The sequence below is a fragment of the Sphaeramia orbicularis genome, chromosome 14 (genome assembly GCF_902148855.1).
Source record: "Sphaeramia orbicularis chromosome 14, fSphaOr1.1, whole genome shotgun sequence".
Lineage (NCBI taxonomy): Eukaryota > Metazoa > Chordata > Actinopteri > Kurtiformes > Apogonidae > Sphaeramia > Sphaeramia orbicularis.
The window spans coordinates 8316122-8335899 of NC_043970.1; the positions used below are offsets into that span (position 1 = coordinate 8316122).

General features: G+C 42.9%; 1 long non-coding RNA gene across 1 annotated transcript; it reads left to right on the forward strand.

Moving 5' to 3' along the window:
• Positions 1–13251: 13251 nt before the first annotated feature.
• On the forward strand, positions 13252–18490 carry LOC115433258 (uncharacterized). Its single transcript, XR_003937333.1, has 3 exons — positions 13252–13273; positions 17779–17781; positions 18424–18490. It is a non-coding gene; the product is annotated as an uncharacterized LOC115433258 (long non-coding RNA).
• Positions 18491–19778: the final 1288 nt, after the last annotated feature.

The following is a 19778-nucleotide window of genomic DNA, read 5'->3' on the forward strand; positions in this document are numbered from 1 at the left end:
AACAAAAACAAATTTACCTTGTGAGGACAGATCTGCTCTCTGAATTTTATTCTCTGCATCAATTTATGCATAGATTACTTCAGGACATGAGAGAGAGATAGATGAATGAATGAATGAATGAATGAATGAATGAATGAATGAATGAGAACCATATGGGGGCAGAGCCAGTGAACCGGTGCCACACATACCAGTGGGTGTGTGTATGTGAGTTCAGTTTTTCTATACAATCTGTTTGTCCTGTTGTTCGACGAGATTACAGCCAACAGTTAACATTTAGAGTTCTGTCAAAGTCACCAGTGCGGATTTACTGGGGTCATCCTTAGACGTCCAGCCGGACGCACGATATATATCTGTAAATAATTCAGTTCAATTAAGTAGGGTGGGGGCACCTGGAGACAGCTGAGGGGTCCATCTAGTCAGATGAGAGTGAGGAGGTCTATCCAGACAGGTGAGGGCAAGGGAGGAGGTCCAGGGTCACAGGTAGCCTATAATAATTCTTCTTTCTAACCAGAATGCTGTCAGATGACTGCAAACAGCGGGAGCGGAGGCGTTGTTCTCCGCTAAATAGTGAATGCACCCATTCGCAAACACCCTTCAACGCCGATAGTGAGCTAATAATGGTTTAGCGAAGGCAATTCGCAGGCAAGAAACAGATTTTGCATCCATTAAGCCTCTGCGTTAACTGACCCATCGTTAGCTTGCCATTTGCGCTGAAGGGAGCGCAAACGGCTGCGTTCACTATTTAACCCAGAAACGAGCCCCAGGTTCTTTCAAGTGGCACTCTCTGCACATACATATTTGTATACCTGTAATCAACAAGAAATGTTTACAGTCAGTACACAGATACCCACTATTCCAGTGCATACAACACACACGTATGCTCATGAATGTGTACATATACATCAGTATACACAGATAACACACACACTTAGTCAAATACTGTACAGCAGAGGTCTGGGTTAAGTGCTGTGTTTGGAATAAACACTGGCTGATGTGAAATAGAACTGATTAAAAACTCAGTAAATCTATAAATCACATGTAGAGGAGTGTTTGTTTTAGTATTTACATGCATTATAACATTAATATTTACACGCATTGTAACATTAATATTTACACACACTATAACATACATGTACATATACATATACATACATATACATCCAGTTAAAGCCTATATTGTAGTATATTTATTATTAAAGAGGTACCTTATATATCTGTAGCACTGCACTGTCATAACACAACACACACTACTGTTTGTAAGATGATGAAAAAGATAAAATGGAAAGCCTGTTACAATGAAAGGCCATTCATTCCATTTCAGTGAAATTTCCTCTATTAGAAGTTGTCGCATATCCACTCCATTACAGCCCAGCAGGCAACAAGTACAATTTGAAGTTTCCATAATATGTTTGTATGACACAAACTCTAAGAAAAGTCACACAAAAGAAAAAAACCTATGCTGTGTATGTTGTCAGAAGGTGTTGGTATAGATTGCACAGAAGTAGAGCAATGTGTTGTAGTATTCCATCTATATTAGATTTTTTTTATTTTATTTTTTTAATGGATGAAATTAAGGAATAATTTTATCATATCATTAATCTGCTCTGCCTGTTGTAACTACAAGCTGTTTTTTTGTCATTGTCATCTCAACATAATATGTGATTGAATGAGGCTGTACTTTTTGGGTGTGGACGATAAACAAAGTCCATGACTTTGCCACCCCTGACTTGAGTTTACATCCAGACTTCATTCATGTTTAGGTTTAGAAAATAAAAGTCGTTTTGTTAGAGTAATGTTTTGATCAGTGTATGGAGTTCTCCTATTTTTCAAACTTTTTAGTTTATTGCGCCCTCTAGCAGCAGTACACCTTGTAATTTCAGCAGCGATTTGTCTCACTTGTTGTGCCGTGTGTTAACTGGTGGAGCCAAGCTGTTGATTACCTGCTGCTACAGCTGTTACTACTGTAACTGACTGATTGATCGCTGTACAAGTGTGATGAAAAAACCATGTGTGGAGTGGCAGATATTCATTAAACCCGTAAAAAGACAGAGATCGTGTGTCGGTGCTGAGTATGACACTGTTTCACCGGTTAAGCACACCCCGTGCGGTGGGAGTTATTGAATTAACGTAGTTAATTTAGTAAAAACCGTACAGTAATCAACACTAAGCCAGCCCCGTGACGGAGAAGCGGAGGTCGGACAGTGTCAATAACGGCAAGCTACAGGAGGCTAGCGTGATAACGAGACCCGGCGGAGTTTCCCAGCCGATCAGTGGAGCTTCGGACTCGGATCAAGCTCTCGGAGGAGGATATCGTGTGGTCAGTGACTGTGCTTGTGTGACTTTAATTGTGACTGCTTAGCGCGACGGCATAGGATAAGCTGATCGCCGGATAAGACGATAAATAACGTGTTAGCGTGTTAGCTAGCCAACGCTTAGCTAACGGAAGTGGCCGGCGCCATCTTGGTGCAGGTACGGTACTGGAAGTACGTCATAAAACAAACATGGAGGACTGTGGAGAATTAAAGAAAAAGCGTTCCTATGCACAAGGAGTTTTTAATAAGAAGGCAAATGCCATTGACTTTAACATAGACCTTTTAACTGAACACGACCTCAAAACTGAGTTGAGGGCACTCAAAGGCAGTTATGAAGAAATCTGTAATAGCAGTTTTGATTACATTGCTGCTATGGAAGAAGAGGATGAAAGTGGATTTGGAAAGGATATAGCTGATGTGAAGAAAAGACTGCATGAGTGCCGTACAAAGTATCAAGACACTGAAATGAAGGTGAAAGAGACAGTGTGGTCACGCTGTGCATCAGGTCCTTTTGGCAGTCTGACTGTTGGCCTTAAGGATGTGTTTGACCAAGCTGAAGCGCTCCAGTCGGGGCATTTCACCAGTGATCAGTATGATTCGGTGCGCACAGCAGTTGAGAGCAGAGTCGAAGTTCTGGAGGAGTTTGTGCGGGGTTGGGAGCGCTATGTTCCTGAAAAGGAAGTGAATACCATGCGGACCTTCCTCACAGACTGCAAGGAAAAGAAATATGTGACTGCAGTTGTACTGTCTAACTACATAAGCCAAGGCGCAAGATCAATGCATGGCGTCCGTGGTACTCTGGCAAGCAGTAAAGAGAAAGAGGGAGATGTTGACGGTGGAGACGACAGTAAAGGCGGTGTGGATGATGAAGGAACAACCACTGCTGATAGACTGAGTGGACCTTCGGATGGTGGTTGGGTCAGTGGCACTGCATATGAGAGTGGCATGCAGAGTGCAGGTGCAGGCCCGGTCACCAACCCAACCACTGCAGTGTCTGGCGGTGCACTGGATGGTAATGTGAACCGTTCTGATGGCGCACAAGGCACGGGTGCCCCGTCGGGGCCTCCCCAAGTACCACCACAACATCCACCGTTGTGGTCAATGAGCCCAACATTTAGTCCTGGCTTCTCTAATACAACACAGCAGCAGCAAGGAGCATACGCTATGCCGACAGATAGCGTTGGAGCGGGTCGGAGCACGACTGCCATCTCACAGGGGTTAATCGGGCCCAGGATTGCGCTCGCACCCCTAAGCCTGCCAAAGTTCTCTGGGGACAGGAGGAACTATTGGAGATGGAAAAGTAACTGGTTGACTCTTCAGGCATTAGCTGAACCCACGGGCTCCCCGGAATGCAGACTTTTTCATCTGCTGGACAGCATCAGTGATGTTGTAAAACGCGAACATAGGCTGTCGCATTGCCGTACCGCCAACGAGGTCTTCTGGGTTTTGGAGGACTGTTACGGGGACATGTCACAAATAGCAGATGACATTGTATTGGAGCTACAGGCTTTACCAGCCGTGCGTAACAACCAACCAAGGGAGGCATTGCAGTTGATCCAAGCAGTGGAAAGAGCATTGTTGGACCTCATAGACTTAGGTTGTGAGGACGCCATAAAGAACCAGTTGGTGATCCGATCACTTGAAAGCAAGCTGCCAGACAGTCTGAAGGAAAGGTGGCTGTTGTACCGGTGTGACGCGGCCAGCAACGTCAACCCACGTAACCGGTTCAACAAACTGTGGCAATTCCTGAGGGATCAGAAAACAGTTCTGGTGCAATTGGAGCAGCTACAGATCACCAGACGACCAAACTCTGCCAGAGCAGGTGAACATAGCCCCCATGAGAAGACAAAGGAAAGGCTGGGGGACCGAAAGCAAGAGAGGCGCTCATTTACCAAAGCCACAGTGAGTGAGGCGAGAGGGGAATCTTCCCGAGAACCTTGTGATGTGTGTGGCGAAGAGGGGCACACTGGACGTTTATACCACTGTAAGGTATTCAAGAAGTCCAGCCCATCAGAGCGGAGAGCCCAAGTAAAAAAGACAAAAGCCTGCCCCAAATGCCTGGATCTCCATGGGAAGGACAGTCCGTGCAATAAAAACTTTCTGTGTCGCAATGACGAATGTAAAAGGGGTGACGCTCCTCCAGACCACCACTTCTTCCTGTGCCTCAAATCACCAACCAAAAAGAACACCACCAAGGGAGAAAAGAGGAGAGAATCCCGCGGGCCAACGGAAGAACAAGAGGCTGTGTTTGCTAGTCTAGGTCTGACCCCGGAGCAGCTGGAGGCTGTTCGTAATGCCTGCACAAATAAAGTATTGTCAACAGTATGTGCTGGCAAAGAGAGTGGACCTAAGGAGCACCCGGTCCTCATGATGTTGTTGGAAGTCACAACCAAGAGGGGGGACTGGGTTGATGCACTAATCGATTTAGCCTCTGACACAAACTATATCACTCACCAAGCAGCAAAGAGACTTGGATTGGCTGGTGAGCCAGTCACTTTGGTCGTGTATGGTGTAGGTGGTATGGAGGTGAGGGTTGAGACAAAGAGGTACTGTGTGAGCATAAAGGTAGCCACGAAGAAGGGGACATGGCGACTTCACGAGATGCTCTGCTATGGACTGGAGGAGATTGCCAGAGTAAACCATACAGTAGGCTCGGAGCGCCTGGAAAGGTTCTTCCCAGGGGTTGTCAAGCCAGGGGAGCTGACCCGCCCTGAGAAGGTTGAGTTACTCATCAGTACCCGGGAAGGTCGTCTCGCCCCCCAGCGGATGATGAGGTGCGGCGATTTGGTGTTGTGGGACGGTCCGCTCGGGAAGACCATTAGTGGCATGCACCTGGACCTTTTTGAAGACATTGAGGTGACTGCACGCCATTCTTCAGCTCACTTTGCATGCTCCATGAGGGCAGAATCCAGGAAAGTTGAGGTTCTCCATAACAACTGTCCCAAGCTAAGGAGCAGCGTTGAAGTCGGAACCACAGCCGTAAGCAATGCTGAGATCGTTAAGTGGCTGCAGTGGGACAGCATCGGTGCTGCCTGCGACCCAGTGTGTGGCGGATGTCGATGTGGAAAATGCGCCCCTGGGGGTAAGGAGATGTCTCTAGCAGACGAGAGATAGTTAGAGATCATCAGGGGAGGTCTGATCTTCAAGCTAAGCGACCACCACAGCAACAAGCCCCACTGGGACGCCAGGTATCCCTGGAAGGAGAACCCTGCTACCCTGCCTAACAACCGCGAAGCTGTCAAAGCGGCGTTCCTGAAATCGGAGAAGCGCCTAGAGAGGGACCCGAAGTGGGAGGAGGCTTATGCGAGGCAGGTACACGATATGGTAGCCAGAGGGGCCACAACCAAGCTTTCCAGGGCTATGATGGACAGTTGGAGCGGAGCTGTGTGGTGGGTGAACCACCTGACAGCACCCAACCCTCATTCTGTCTCCACCCCAGTGAGATTAGTGTGGGACAGTAGCAGAGAATTCAAGGGTGTTAGCCTCAATGCCATCCTGCTGAAGGGCCCGGATGTCTTGAACCCCATCCGGGCGGTCTTGCTCCGTTTCTGGGAGGGGGAGCACGCGGCGGTCGGTGACGTGTCCAAAATGTACAACTCGGTTTGGTTGGAGGATCAGGAGCTGCATGTCCACCGCTTCCTATGGAGAGACTCTCCAGCCGAGGACATTGAGGACTATGCTGTGGTACGGGTGAACATGGGTGATAAGCCAGCTGGCTGCATCGCCCAGGTGGCAATGCGAGAGACTGCCCACCTGCCACAGTTCGCTGACAAAGTGGAAGAAAGACGTGTCATTGTGGACAATGCCTACGTGGATGACATTCTGGTGTCCCATAATGACCCCCAAAGACTGAGTGAGATCCTTGAAGGAGTTGAAGCCATTCTCGCAACAGGGGGGTTTCACCTCAAGCCATGGGTGCGATCTGGCCAAAGTGGGAGGCAAGGCGGTATTCCCACTAGATCGGAGACCATCGTGTTGCCTAATCAGTTGCGGGATGAGGACAATAAGGCCCTGGGAGTGGGTTACCACATGGGAGAGGACAAACTTTTCCTCATGGTTGCCATTAATTTCTCCACAAGGAAAAAGAAGATGCGCACTGAGCTCAACCTCGCTGTGGAGGACATAGAGGAGAAGACACCAGATCCCCTTACCCGTCGTATGCTACTGAGCCAGGTAGCCGGGCTTTATGATCCTCTTGGTCTGGCTACACCCCTGAAACAGAAGGGTGTCATCCTTGTCAGGAGAGCCTTTCAAGAGGCTGGGACATTAACCAAGGACACGTGGGACAAGCCACTGTCCAGTGAGCTGCACGGGAAGGCGACCGAGCTCTTTAAAGAGTATGCCCGGCTGAGCACTATCACTTTCCCCAGGAGTATTACACCTCCCGGCTGGCTGGGTAAACCCTGGGGGATAACATTCTCCGATGGGAGCTGTGACTCTTATGGGGCAGTCCTCTACCTGCGCTGGGAGACTTCAGGGGGCATTGTGACCCGGCTTGTGGAATCGAAGGCCAAGTTGACCCCGTTGGACCAGAAGGGTGATGCAGTTAAAGCGGAGATCTGCGGAGCTGTCTTTGCTGTCCGGCTGAAGGGGTACATGCAGAAACATGGGCGGTTGGAAGTGGTTAGGTGGTACCACTTTGTCGATAGCCAAACGGTGCTAGGAGCCATCCAACGAGAAAGTTACGGGTTCCAAACTTTCTTCGCTAATCGTGTGGGTGAGATACAGAAGGCCGGGCCTGTGACAGATTGGTGGTGGGTCCCCGGTCAGTACAATGTGGCTGATCTGGTCACTAGAGGATGTTCCCCGGATCAGCTTGATGGTGACTCCCTGTGGTCACCATCACCAGAGAGGTCCTGAGTTCCTGACCAGAGCGGTGGATGAGTGGCCCATGAAGTCTGCTGCTGAGGTGGCCTCTGGTACCAGGGAGGTCGTGAGTAAACTCCAAAGGAAAGCTTTCACCGCCATCACCACAAGGGCCCAGACCAAGAAGTTGTCTGCTCCAGATGGTCCTAGCGGTGTTGGTTCCATGGTCAGGAATGGAGCAATCACGGAGCCTCCTACAGACATCACTACAGGGTCGTCTTCAATAACATCCAGTGCTGACCGTACAAAGAGGTCTTGGGGGTCGGCTCTCATGGGTCAGATAGATCTTTCAAGATTTCCTACACTAAGCAGGCTCTGCGGGGCTGTAGGATACCTCCACAGAGCTGTGTACTCCTGGTTACACACCAGCGATCGAACCAGTGAGAAAGAACAGTGGGAGGCAGTACTCACTGTCCAGGAACAAGAGGCGGCATTCCAGGACTTATGTCTTGCCGCCCAGGCAGGTGTGACCTTCCCCACAGCGACACTTAACCGCCTGGTTGTGAACAAAGACAATTCAACAGGCCTTCTGTTGTGCCATGGCCGGGTACAGTCCGTTGATAAGGAGAGACCTGGGGTCCCACTGATCCCCTACAAGGCGCGGATCAGCACCCTCCTTGCAGAAGAAGCCCACCGTGCCAACCATGAAGGCATTGCCGGCACCCTCCTTCGTATAAGGAAAAGAGCCTGGGTCGTGCAAGGTCCTAGGGTCGCTCGGAAAGTCATTGACTCGTGTGTTCATTGTCGGAAGTGCAGAGCCAAGTTATGTACTGAAGTAATGGGCGCTCTCCCTTCTGTACGCACCTCTCCAGCAGCTCCTTTCGAGTACACGACGCTCGACCTGTTTGGCCCATACACAGTCAGGGACGTTGTGAGGCGGCGCACGAAGATAAAGGTCTGGGGCGTGGTCTTTAGTTGTATGGCCTCAAGAGCAGTCCATGCGGATTTGGTTGAAGACCTATCAACGGAGGGCTTTCTCAAAACTTATCAGCGATTCACTGCTCTAAGAGGACATCCCAGAAAGCTCTGGTCCGACCAGGGTACCAACTTTGTGGGGGCCAGACCTGCGCTGGAGGATCTCTACAGCTTCCTGGGGGGTATAGACAAGGAGGAAGTCCAAAGGAAAGCGGTTGTGGCTGGGACTGACTGGGCTGGGAGTTCAATCCAGCGGACTCGCCACATCGGAATGGGGCAGCGGAAGCAGCTGTCCGTGTGTTGAAGAGGTCATTGTCCAGTGATGGTGAAGGGAGTGACATGACCACCCTGGAGTTTCAGACCCTCCTCTACCTGGCTGCTAACCTTTCCAATGAGAGGCCAATTGGTGCTAGAGCTCAGGTCCAGGAAGAGATTGTGGACGTGGTAACACCAAACTCACTGCTATTGGGTCGGACAGGGCCTAGAGGTGACACTCTGGGTTTTGAATTCCCCACCTACCCGTTCAGTCGTCTCCGAGCAGTCCAGGTGGAGGTGGACAAGTTTTGGAGACGTTGGAGCCAGTTGGCAGGGCCTCATCTGTTCGTCCGGCAAAAGTGGCATGCCCCCTCCCGGAATGTCTCTGTTGGAGACCTGGTATGGGTTGCAGACCAAAACGCCCTCCGGGGTCGATTCAGGCTGGGTCGTGTTGAGGAGGTGAATCCAGATGGGAAAGGCATTGTCCGAGACGTCAAGGTGAAGGTTTGTCATAGCCTTCCCATCAGCCTGTCCCAAGCCAGGAAGGACAAGGAGCCGTGTCCTTCTACTGTACTACACAGAGACGTCAGAAGACTGGTTGTCTTGTTACCAGTGGAGGAGCAGGAGAAGGCTTAGCATACTCCTCCACATACATGAAACTGTGGACACTTGAAAGCAGGACACAGTCCAAATGTTTGTTACCAACAGTTATGTTGTTTCTTTATTTTGTCACTTGTAAAGTTTTACATATTCTGTATATTCCATGGTTGTAATTAATAATAGTTTTTGTGGTCTGCTTGGTCGATGACAAGTAGCCCAAGTGGGAGGTGTATGGAGTTCTCCTATTTTTCAAACTTGTTAGTTTATTGCGCCCTCTAGCAGCAGTACACCTTGTAATTTCAGCAGCGATTTGTCTCACTTGTTGTGCCGTGTGTTAACTGGTGGAGCCGAGCTGTTGATTACCTGCTGCTACAGCTGTTACTACTGTAACTGACTGATTGATCGCTGTACAAGTGTGATGAAAAAACCATGTGTGGAGTGGCAGATATTCATTAAACCCGTAAAAAGACAGAGATCGTGTGTTGGTGCTGAGTATGACACTGTTTCACCGGTTAAGCACACCCCGTGCAGTGGGAGTTATTGAATTAAGGTAGTTAATTTAGTAAAAACCGTACAATCAGGGTTGCATTTGAATATTACAAAGTACATTATCAATTCTTACATTTTTGCTGACTATTGCAATAGAAAATCATGTCCTGCCCCCCCTACTCCACCCATCTTCATTGTACCTCCATGTAAAATAAATAAATAAATAAATATATATATATATATACATATATATACAGTATGTATATATATATATATATATATATATATATATATATATATATATATATATATATATATATATATATATATATGATTTTTAATCGCAATTAATCATGTTGAGTTCTGTGATTAATCATGATTAATCGCATAGTTATATGGGGGGGGGGGGGGGTTGCCGGCATCAACAGCGTGTATTGCCTTTAAGTGATATTTCAGACTTGAAGTACTCTGGTGATAAAAATAATTCCACATTACAGTGCTTCCAAACAACTTTGTCCTTCTCATCCCCACCATCTGAAGACATTTAGAATGAAAATATCCATGTAAAAGACCGGTACTTTTCTCCATGTTTATGTCCACACCAGTTTATTTCCAATTGTGAGTGACTGACAGGAGTCTTAAGCCCACTAATAAGTACTATACTAATAAGCCCAATAATATGTGATATTCAGTTGTTCAAAGCAAGCAAAGGGGGCCCTCTAGTGGTCAGAATAAGCGTCACTAACGTATGTTTTGTCCTTGCAGTGTTACTATAGTTAGTTCAGACATAAGAAGGAACTAACAGACATGTTTCTTTCACTCTGTTTGTATGACCCCAAAAACATTTGCCTGTGAGTATTTTCTGTTCAGTTGTTGTCAGAATGAATAGTATAAAATATCTCTGATGTAAACCTTTGTTGCTGGATGAAAAGACGTTGTAAATCATAAATTAATCTGTAAATGCTAATCGTTAGCGTGTCTATGGATTTTCCCATTCAAGTTAGCATTGAGGTAGCAGTCTTTTTCCCATTCATTTAAATGTATAATGCCATGCAATGAACAGAACTGAGACATATTGTGTATGTATGTTGCAGTTTTACAGTGAGTCTACAGTAAAAGATTTGGACAGAAGTTTTGGGCGTCTGGCTTTTCTTGGGAAACCTGTTGTCTATCTGCCGAGGTAATCGCTACACGCAAACAAGCAGGGGCAGAAGAATAGGAGTGCACTGTCCTCGCTAAGATGTCTGGACTTAGTCTGAGCTAGACAGCGAGCTAAACTCTGAATTGACAATGCAAGATATGTCCTCTATGAAGTTTGCAGCTTTAATGTACATACTTGACATAATGCAGATTGACAGAGTGAAACTATAAAATAAAGACAAAATAATTCAATTACTTATGTCTATGTCTATATTATGCATATTCACGGAGAATGCATAGATGTAATTATTATAAACTTAAATTGACTGCTAATACAACAATCACATCGTAAATAAGTAAACGTTAGTTCAAAGGCTGGCATATTATACACAACCAATGAATTTACATAAACTTAACATGAGCCTGCATAAAGAATTAGCAACCCATCTCCGACTGCTAGCATAAACGAATTAGCTTAAACATGTTAATAACACATTGTAGTAAACACATCCAAAATAACGTCATAAACATATCTCTAACAGGACATTTGCATGTGAAATTATTTAGCAAACAACAGAATGATTGATACACACAGGTGTTGCTTCTGCAGGAGTTAAACAAAGTTTGATTCAGCATTACTCAGAAAGTTTGCTCACTTTTCCTCCTCTCAGCTACACCAACACCAGTGCTTGGGGCATGTGGAGCGCCAAAATAAAAGCATGAGTTTCAAAATAACAGTCTGTATGTATAAATGAACTAAGACTTGCTTGAAAGGCAGAACAATAATAAAAAGGCATTAACGTGAGTTTAAAAAAAAATTGTCGGTGTTATTTAATGAATGCTTTAACGCGGTAATAACATGTTAACTTGCCCAGTCCTAATATATATATAATGTCCACAATTATGTTCTGAGCACATCCACCAGATTATATGTTTATAGTACTGCCTTATCATGTGCATAGTGTAGATAATCTATTACAGATAGATAGACACTATTCTGCACTTGCTTTTTTTAGCACTTCTGGTTAAACTACTAACTGCATTTCATTGCCTTTTATTTGTATATGTGTAATAACAAAGTACTAAGTATTGTATATTACAAAACATAAAACATGAAATGTTACCATTTTTTTCCGGAAAATTATGTTGACTAAAATAAAAACGCTTAAGCATACTTAATTGTTTCAGCAAAACAGAATGCAAGATAAAGAGATGCTCAAGGCAGCCTCTGACTCTGCCCCAAACCAGGGTCCCCCTAATCACACGCCTGACCAATCTCAATGGGAAATTGCACTGTTTGTAATTAAAGCTCAATTAAACTTGACATGGCTGCCCCAAATCCCCTGTAAGGTACCAAATTAGTCTGCACAGCTGGTCCACATTGACTGTGCTGAGGCGGCCTCTAGAGTTACCTTGTTAAGGTACATTCCCTTCCTCAATGATAGTATTTATAAGATTTGTTTCATCCCTCTCGGCCTTTGCTGGATCCACAGAGAGAGAAGCAGGAGTGGGAAGCTTTAAAGACATTTTGTGGTAACTTCACCGTTTGATTACAGCAGAGTAATCACTGACACTTTTACGTACTCACACAGGATGAAAGAATCCAGGGAATCCATCTGCAGATGTATTCATCTGAGTATGTATTAACTTCTTATTAACAACACATGTCATTTGAGGGCTCATATTCAGCCACAATGTTGACAATGAAAGGTGGTGATGTGATGTTACGTATAGATGTGTGTGTCTACAGTGTGCGATATTTGATTAACAAAGGCCTTACTGATGTCTGTCAGGGCTGAACATGCTGAGTGAAGATGGTAAAGGCTTTGTCCGTGCACTCATGCTGTTTGCTGTAGTATTAAGTGGGCAAACAGGGTGGAACTGCACCAGTTTGTATATATGCTTAACAGAGTCTCCTGTCTGCTGACTTGGCATTATAGACCATTAATGGAGATTGTTTGATTTTTTTTTTTTTTTTTTTTTTTTTCCAGAAAGTGCAGCAGCACATCTAAGGGGAACAGACCACAGCTCCAAAGTGAAGCCATTACAGAAGTATCTTACAGTATAATGACAGTGATGACTACTACATACTGGTTCCAAAACGCTTTGGCTGCCATTGTGCTACATTGAACTTCTCTTTACAAAACATCAAGCCAGTATCTTTTTTTGGGAGTCATTATGATCAATTTGTTTCCTTTTGATCCGCTAATAAGTGGTCAGTCTTCCAATTACTGCTCCATGAATAAAATTTTAGGACAAATATAAGGTCTTGATATCTGCTGTTTCAGATTTTGATTAACAGCTTGTGCGCCTGCTAAATCAGATTTTATTGGGATTAAAGGTGCAGTATGTAGGAATCATATTCTAAGTAATTATAAAATGGCCCTGAATGTCACCAGACATTAAGGAATCATGTTCATTTCAAATACTGATATCACTGACAGTAGTTGTCCAGCCAGAATATTTGCATTGAAAAGCTCAGTGTCAGCCCCGAAATTATGTTTATGTTGTCATTGTGTGTTTTGGTCTGATGCTCCACCCATCACCTATCTCCCAATAACCAAGCCAGTGGCATTTGGGCATCCAAGTTGCCGGTTCCCACTGAGCTGCAGCTGGAACATTTCTGATCACAAATGTCTGACGTTAATAAACCTAAAAGGCTTCTTGTTATTCCCAAAGTGAGAAACAAAACAAGGGTATGTATCACTGCATGAAAAGTGGGGTTTTCGTCAGTTAACGTCCCTGTAAATTGCTTTGGAACTTCAAATTGACGCCTACTAGTGGGAATTTGATGTCAGCACAGAAAATTCTCTCTAACTGCCGGGAACTGCCGTGAATTCCCACCCTCTGGTTAGAGAGGCTTGGCAATAACCCCTCCCCAGCCCCTTGGGCTATGTGAGGTTTTCGTATGTAAATGGTCCTGCTGTGAGGTATACAAATGCAAATGGAGTCGTACATGACACAGTAGTTTACAGTGGAGGTGAGACAACAACTCACTGACTTGAATGCCAGGCAGACACTGCTGGATGAGCGACCAGACTGTGGCTGTGGACAAGAACCAAAAGAAGGCTTGTGCACAATCCAAAAATTGTGGTAAGTACATATTCAATTAATTATTAGATGTGTGCTATTTGGGTGGGAATTTTTTCTGTGTGTGACTTTCTTAGTTAATTGCACAGTGTATGATAGTGTGGTTTTACTTGTAGAACTGATTAAAGTAATGAATCTGTCACGTTGACCTGCTTGAACCTGGAGGTGTTTGTTCCCCAAAGTGACTTAGTTTTAGTCTTGTATTTTTTTAGGAAGGTGTGCACCATCTGCAAAACAGAGAAGGAAACAACAGACAGTGTGAACCAGAGCAAGGGTAAGATTTTAAAGAGCCTGGATCCATTCTGCTCTATAGAAGTAAATGTATGCCTTTTCTGAACTATTTCTATTTGGTTTTCAGACTGAGCTCACCCCACAATGAAGCAGGGACTTCTCATTTAATGGCAGCTCTAGCTGCAAGTCCAGGCTTGAATGGAGTAGAAAGTGGAGTCCTGTTGATTAAGTAACTTTAATAGTTTTTTTCTGTTTTGCTTTTCTATTGTTATAGTCCAATGCATCTATTTTTTTTTTTTTTTTTACTCTTCTTAACTTGTATATTTTAATTCCAGTGGCCTGTAAGACATAATGAAACAGTCCGATGGAACCAGTGGTGTAGTCTAGTTTATTCTAGTGGGTATACTCTGATTTTTCTCCTCCCAGCCTCATACACCCCTGTCCTGGAGCAACATCTGTACCACAGCACCCCTCCCAGAGCAGCAGCTGCTCCAAAACGGCCCCACACAAGAACCACCACGCTCATTAATGCATGAAGTATATATCCACACATAAGTGAGATCATGAAAGACTGGTTATGTATTATCTAAATGTAAATGTATTGTAAGCAAGACAAGATGTGTAACTGTCATTAGCAGCTGGACTTCAATTAACTATTTAACAGCACGTGACAAGAAAAGACAGACGTTTCAAATCAAGAAGAGTGAATGAATAAATAATATAACTTGGAGGCGAACAAAAACCTGGAGGTAAACAAAAGCATCAGTAATTAACATTAAGTATAACACAAGTTGTCTTTTTTGTATGTATGTTAGCATTAAGACCTGCTGAACAGGGTCAAAACCTATTCGTGACCTGTTTACAATCTTCAGCCATGGCTAAGAAAATTCATGAAAAATAAACAAAAGGAGGCAAAAATTCCACTCTTTCAAGGCCTCACATTATGTTATTATCTAACATATCAGTCATTTAATGGTGTACATGGTGTCTTAATTAATGGACCGTTAAGATGCCAATGGGACCAGATCAAGCGAAAGTGAACATCAGTGTCATAAATTGAAGTTTCACCTATCATTTCTCAAATAGACTAATTTTTGACTTAAGAACTCTATTTTATTGAATTGTTTACACAATTTCATTATCACTTGTAGAAAAAAAGAAAGATGTAATCACTATAAAATTAACCTAAAATGGACTAAAATATGTAAGTGCACTATTAACTTTAATAATATTTGTTCTTGCTTCTATCAGTGATATTTTAAGTCTGTGAATCTGAAGGAACTAACAATTCAACAGTACAATAATATAGAAAGGTTCAGTTCAATCCAATTATTAGTCAAATATCCTCTGCTATTATCTGTATATATCACTACAGTTGGAATATGTATGTAAATAAGAGTTTATTAGCATATTTGTAGTGCTTTAGTTAAAGCAAAGTCTTTTACTCTGACTACTGAACAAAGGTACAAATTGCTGTCCCTGTGTCACAACATATTAGCGTTCATAAAAACTTATCATTTCAATATTTTTATCCAATATTGATTACAATTGTACTTCAACATCATAGCTAAAGCCCTATGATTCATTTAGGTTCCATTTGTTATGAGATCAGCATGTTTTGTACATGCATTTGTGAAAGGTGAAAAAAAAAAAACATTAATTTTGAGTCCCTATATCACACTCAGTAATTTGAAGTATTTTTACACAAAATTTTCTTTCTGTAAATTGCAACATGTCATGTGAAAGTACGTACTCAGACCTATTCATACATGTATTAAACATGGAGATAAGTTATTTAGTTTTCAACACAGACTATTGAACAGGAAATTTGTCCCTGTGGCACTGCTGGATCTAGTCCAATGAACTAATTTCATTTTTATTAACAATTTTATGAATGAACTATATTAACATTTGAATATAGCATTAACTTTATACATTTACATGGTTTCTACTAGCTTTATATGTTGTCTAATATTTACCTAACTTTCCGTTTTTCCACTCTAACCAAGGATGTCTGTTTTTGAATTCCCTTGTCTGACTGTCACTGCACAAGGATGGACAGGTCCAGTTCTCATCTACAACGCACACACACACACACACACACACACACACACACAGACCTGCAGCCCCACCTCATTAATTTCAATCAAACCACCACATAGCCAGTGTTCGATATAATTCAATGTGCCAATCACTTGCTGTTACAATAGCGGTTACTATTTTTATAATAACATACACAAATTACACTTACCAGGTAGGACGGTGTTGTCATCAGACTGTCCTTCTGTACTATCAGCTAAAGCTGCTGTGGCCTCTGCAGTCAGCAGACTCTCTTACAGTAATACTAGCATTAGCATTAGCCACAGCACAGCTGTACTGTCCCCCGAAGCGGCAGCAGTAATGGTGAACTTACTGAAACACTGAAACAGTGTCATTTGGCTTTGTTTTCTTTTCATTTTTCAACACTATCTTTCACAGTCTAGTGTTAGACCAGTCATTCCCACTGTATAGTTTGACTACTTCCTTAGTAGTAAACGTCAGGTAACGTTACGCTCGACGGAAGCCCCATATGGTCTAAAAGTGTCCGCTTTGTAACACAGAGAAGTGGAATTTATGAACGGTAAAGTGAAAGTTATGTCACAAAATCATGCCGATACATATCTTTGCGCATTTTCAGTGGTTATACGGAAATTTGGGACCTTTTGTAGTGGGTATATGGCGTATACCGACGTATCACGTAGACCATACCACTGAATGGAACTCCACATACAGCCAACCAGATCTTACAGTCCAGGCAGAAAGCCATGAAAATTTCAGCCCACAGCAGAGAATAAAGACGGTAAGATTTATAGGAATCTGTGTTTAATCTTAATCTATCACAAACACCACACTCTACTATTCTGTTAGCCTCATAGTGCAGCACTGATGGTACTTCTGTCTGTGCAGCAACTGGAGGCAAAAGAGGGGTGAACTGGTCAACAAGGAGGAGATTTTTGGAGGGGGATCACAATGGATATGACGTCCGATGAAGAAGATGGCACTGCTGATGGGACATCTGGGTTGATTGTAAGGCCTCCATCCTTACAGAGTCTGGAGCTCTCTAACCTTTCTGCTGCACTCCAACACACACTACAGCAGAACTAACACATGTTCTACCCACCACAGAAGACTGGACTGGGCCACCCTCAGAGAAGCTGGCACCAACACTTATCTGATGTGATGTTTTTTAGGTCAAAGACCAAACTTATTTCATAAGTTGTATAAATTACTTTCATAAGTTACAATAAGCTGATAATAGATAAATATGTTAAAATCTGTTAAAATGCAATTAGCTTAAGAATTGAAATGAGTGCAATGTCGCCTCCTTAAGGATCTTTGTGTTCACTGTGCGCTAAGGTTGTATACAGACTGAGTGCTCTTTTGCTAGAGATGATCTTTGACGTACATTTGCCGTTCGCTATTTTCTCTGCAGTTAAAGTTCAGAAAAACTCATATTCGCTAATTGTGCTCTACTACTGTGTGCCTTGGAAAATTTTTATCTTTGTAAGTGTATATATCCGAGAACAATATTAAGTTCTAGATGTTGGTTGATTGAAACTGTTCTGTGAACATGTACTGAAGCTAACGTTTATGCTATTTAAGCTAGCAATGTGAGTGCATTACATGTGTAGCGTAATTAATGATAACTGTCTGTTAGTGATTTAAGTTGTATGTATTTTATATGTTGCAGTTACAAAAGCGTTAAAGAAAACGTCAAGTAAAGGAGAACCTCCAACTCAGACAAGAAAGCCTTGTTTGGACTATTTTTGTTAGCTGACTGCACAGTCACATGTTGTGAGGACAGCACATCTGACTTTTACTTACTTTTTTAAATTCTAAGTTAGTTTTAATTTGAAAATGTTGTAATTTTTATTTATTGTAAAAGTTTGTTTTAATTTGAAAGTGTTGGCACTGTTTTCTTAAATATGTAAGTGTGCTTTTTGCATTCTGCATTTTATTAAAGCTTGTCTTTATTTTTTAACATGATCTTGGCAGTCGTGTTCTTTCTCAGTTGATATTGGTGGTGATGTTTTTAGTATGTGAATTATTACCCTGCAACAATAAATAAATACCTGAGTAATAAAAACAACAACAATAATAATAATAATAATAATATTTTTAATGGGTGGGGCATATTATAATGCTGCACAGATGACCAATCACATGTGAGCTGTCCTTTGTGGACATCCAATGGGTTGCTATCAAAAGAAAAAAAAAAGAAAAAAAAAAAAAACATCCAATGGCTGTTTCTGAGGCCAGACATGGCAGGCACCAGTGACATTCAAATGTAAATTAGGGCCATTCACACCTCTGTAAGGTGTTAACCCCTGCACCTACCCGACCCCGCACCCCCCCCCCCAGTTGGCTCCGTTTGCGGCAGTTTCCGGCATAGCTGAACTTCTCTGTAAACTCACCATAATTACCGGGAATCTTTGAAGTTGGCGGGCGTTTACGGGGTCGATAATCTGGTTTGCAGTGTATGCAGTGTATAGGAGATGCTTCTGAAACATGGAGATGGATGAAAGCGGAGAAGAATTTGAAGACCGATGCCGGCTCTCCCTTAGTCTCACCACCCGGTAAGAGCCACTGAGAGTTGAGCTGCTCTGTCAAAGTAAGCTACCAGTAGCGTATATTGACAGCGACGTCTATCGATTGACGCTACAGCATCAAAACATGCTACCTGACGTTTCGACACACCAATTTGAAAATGAAATAATGCTTCTACTGTAGAAAAACGCCATTATTTACTTATCCGTATGAATATGGGTAAAGGATGCTCATTTCGACAGGCTTATAACTTCTATTAAATAAAGCTCCCACTATAGAAACACCATTATTTACTTATTCATATGAATATGGGTAGAGGAAGCTCATTTTGACAGGCATATAACTTATTTTAAATAAAGCTCCCACCATAGGTAACACATTTAGACAGGCTTATAACTTCTATCAAATAAAGCTCCTACTATAGAAACACCATTATTTACGTATTCATATGAATATGGGTAAAGGTAGCTCATTTAGACAGACTTATAACTTCTATCAAATAAAGCTCCCGCTATAGAAACACCATTATTTACTTATTCATATGAATATGGGTAAAGGTAGCTCATTTAGACAGACTTATAATCAAATAAAGCTCCCACTAAAGGTAGCACACCTCACCTTTGATATTCGACATTGAACATAGGACAACAGAAGAAACATTACATTCAAATCAAGTCAATTTTATTTGATATATACGCTATATTCACTATTTCTCATGAGGGAAATTTGGTCTCCGTATTTATCCCATCTGTGATGGCTTCATGTTTTTTTCCACAGACCTCCAACCTGTAGGAGGGCACATACTGCTTCCCATCGAGCCTTCAAAACCTCTGCAGGATGTATCTGGGTGCTTATGAAATCTCCATTGTTGAGAAACCCTTCTGCAAACTGCAAAATGGCATTTTAGGCATTCAGTTACATATGACTAGCTAACACAAAGGAAAAAAAGTTTACTGCAAACAGTCTGAATTTCACTACAGCTAATGGCATCTTGCTGCTTGTTGTGGTGAACAGTTTTTACAGTCCTTTTATCTCCTTGGACTTCATGGCCCACCATCCTCAAGAAGTTCCTAATTATTGTTTAAGAAGCATAACAAGCATATATACATAATATACTTGTCTGGATCAACAAGTAGCAGTGTCCTCTCTGACATGGTGACAATCTGTAAATGTTTACTGTATTCATGTTATTCCATCACACTATGACAAACTATGTAGCAAATCCTTTTATGAAAATTGACTTCTGTTGCATCAGGTCAACTGAAATGCCTACATATATATATATATATATAT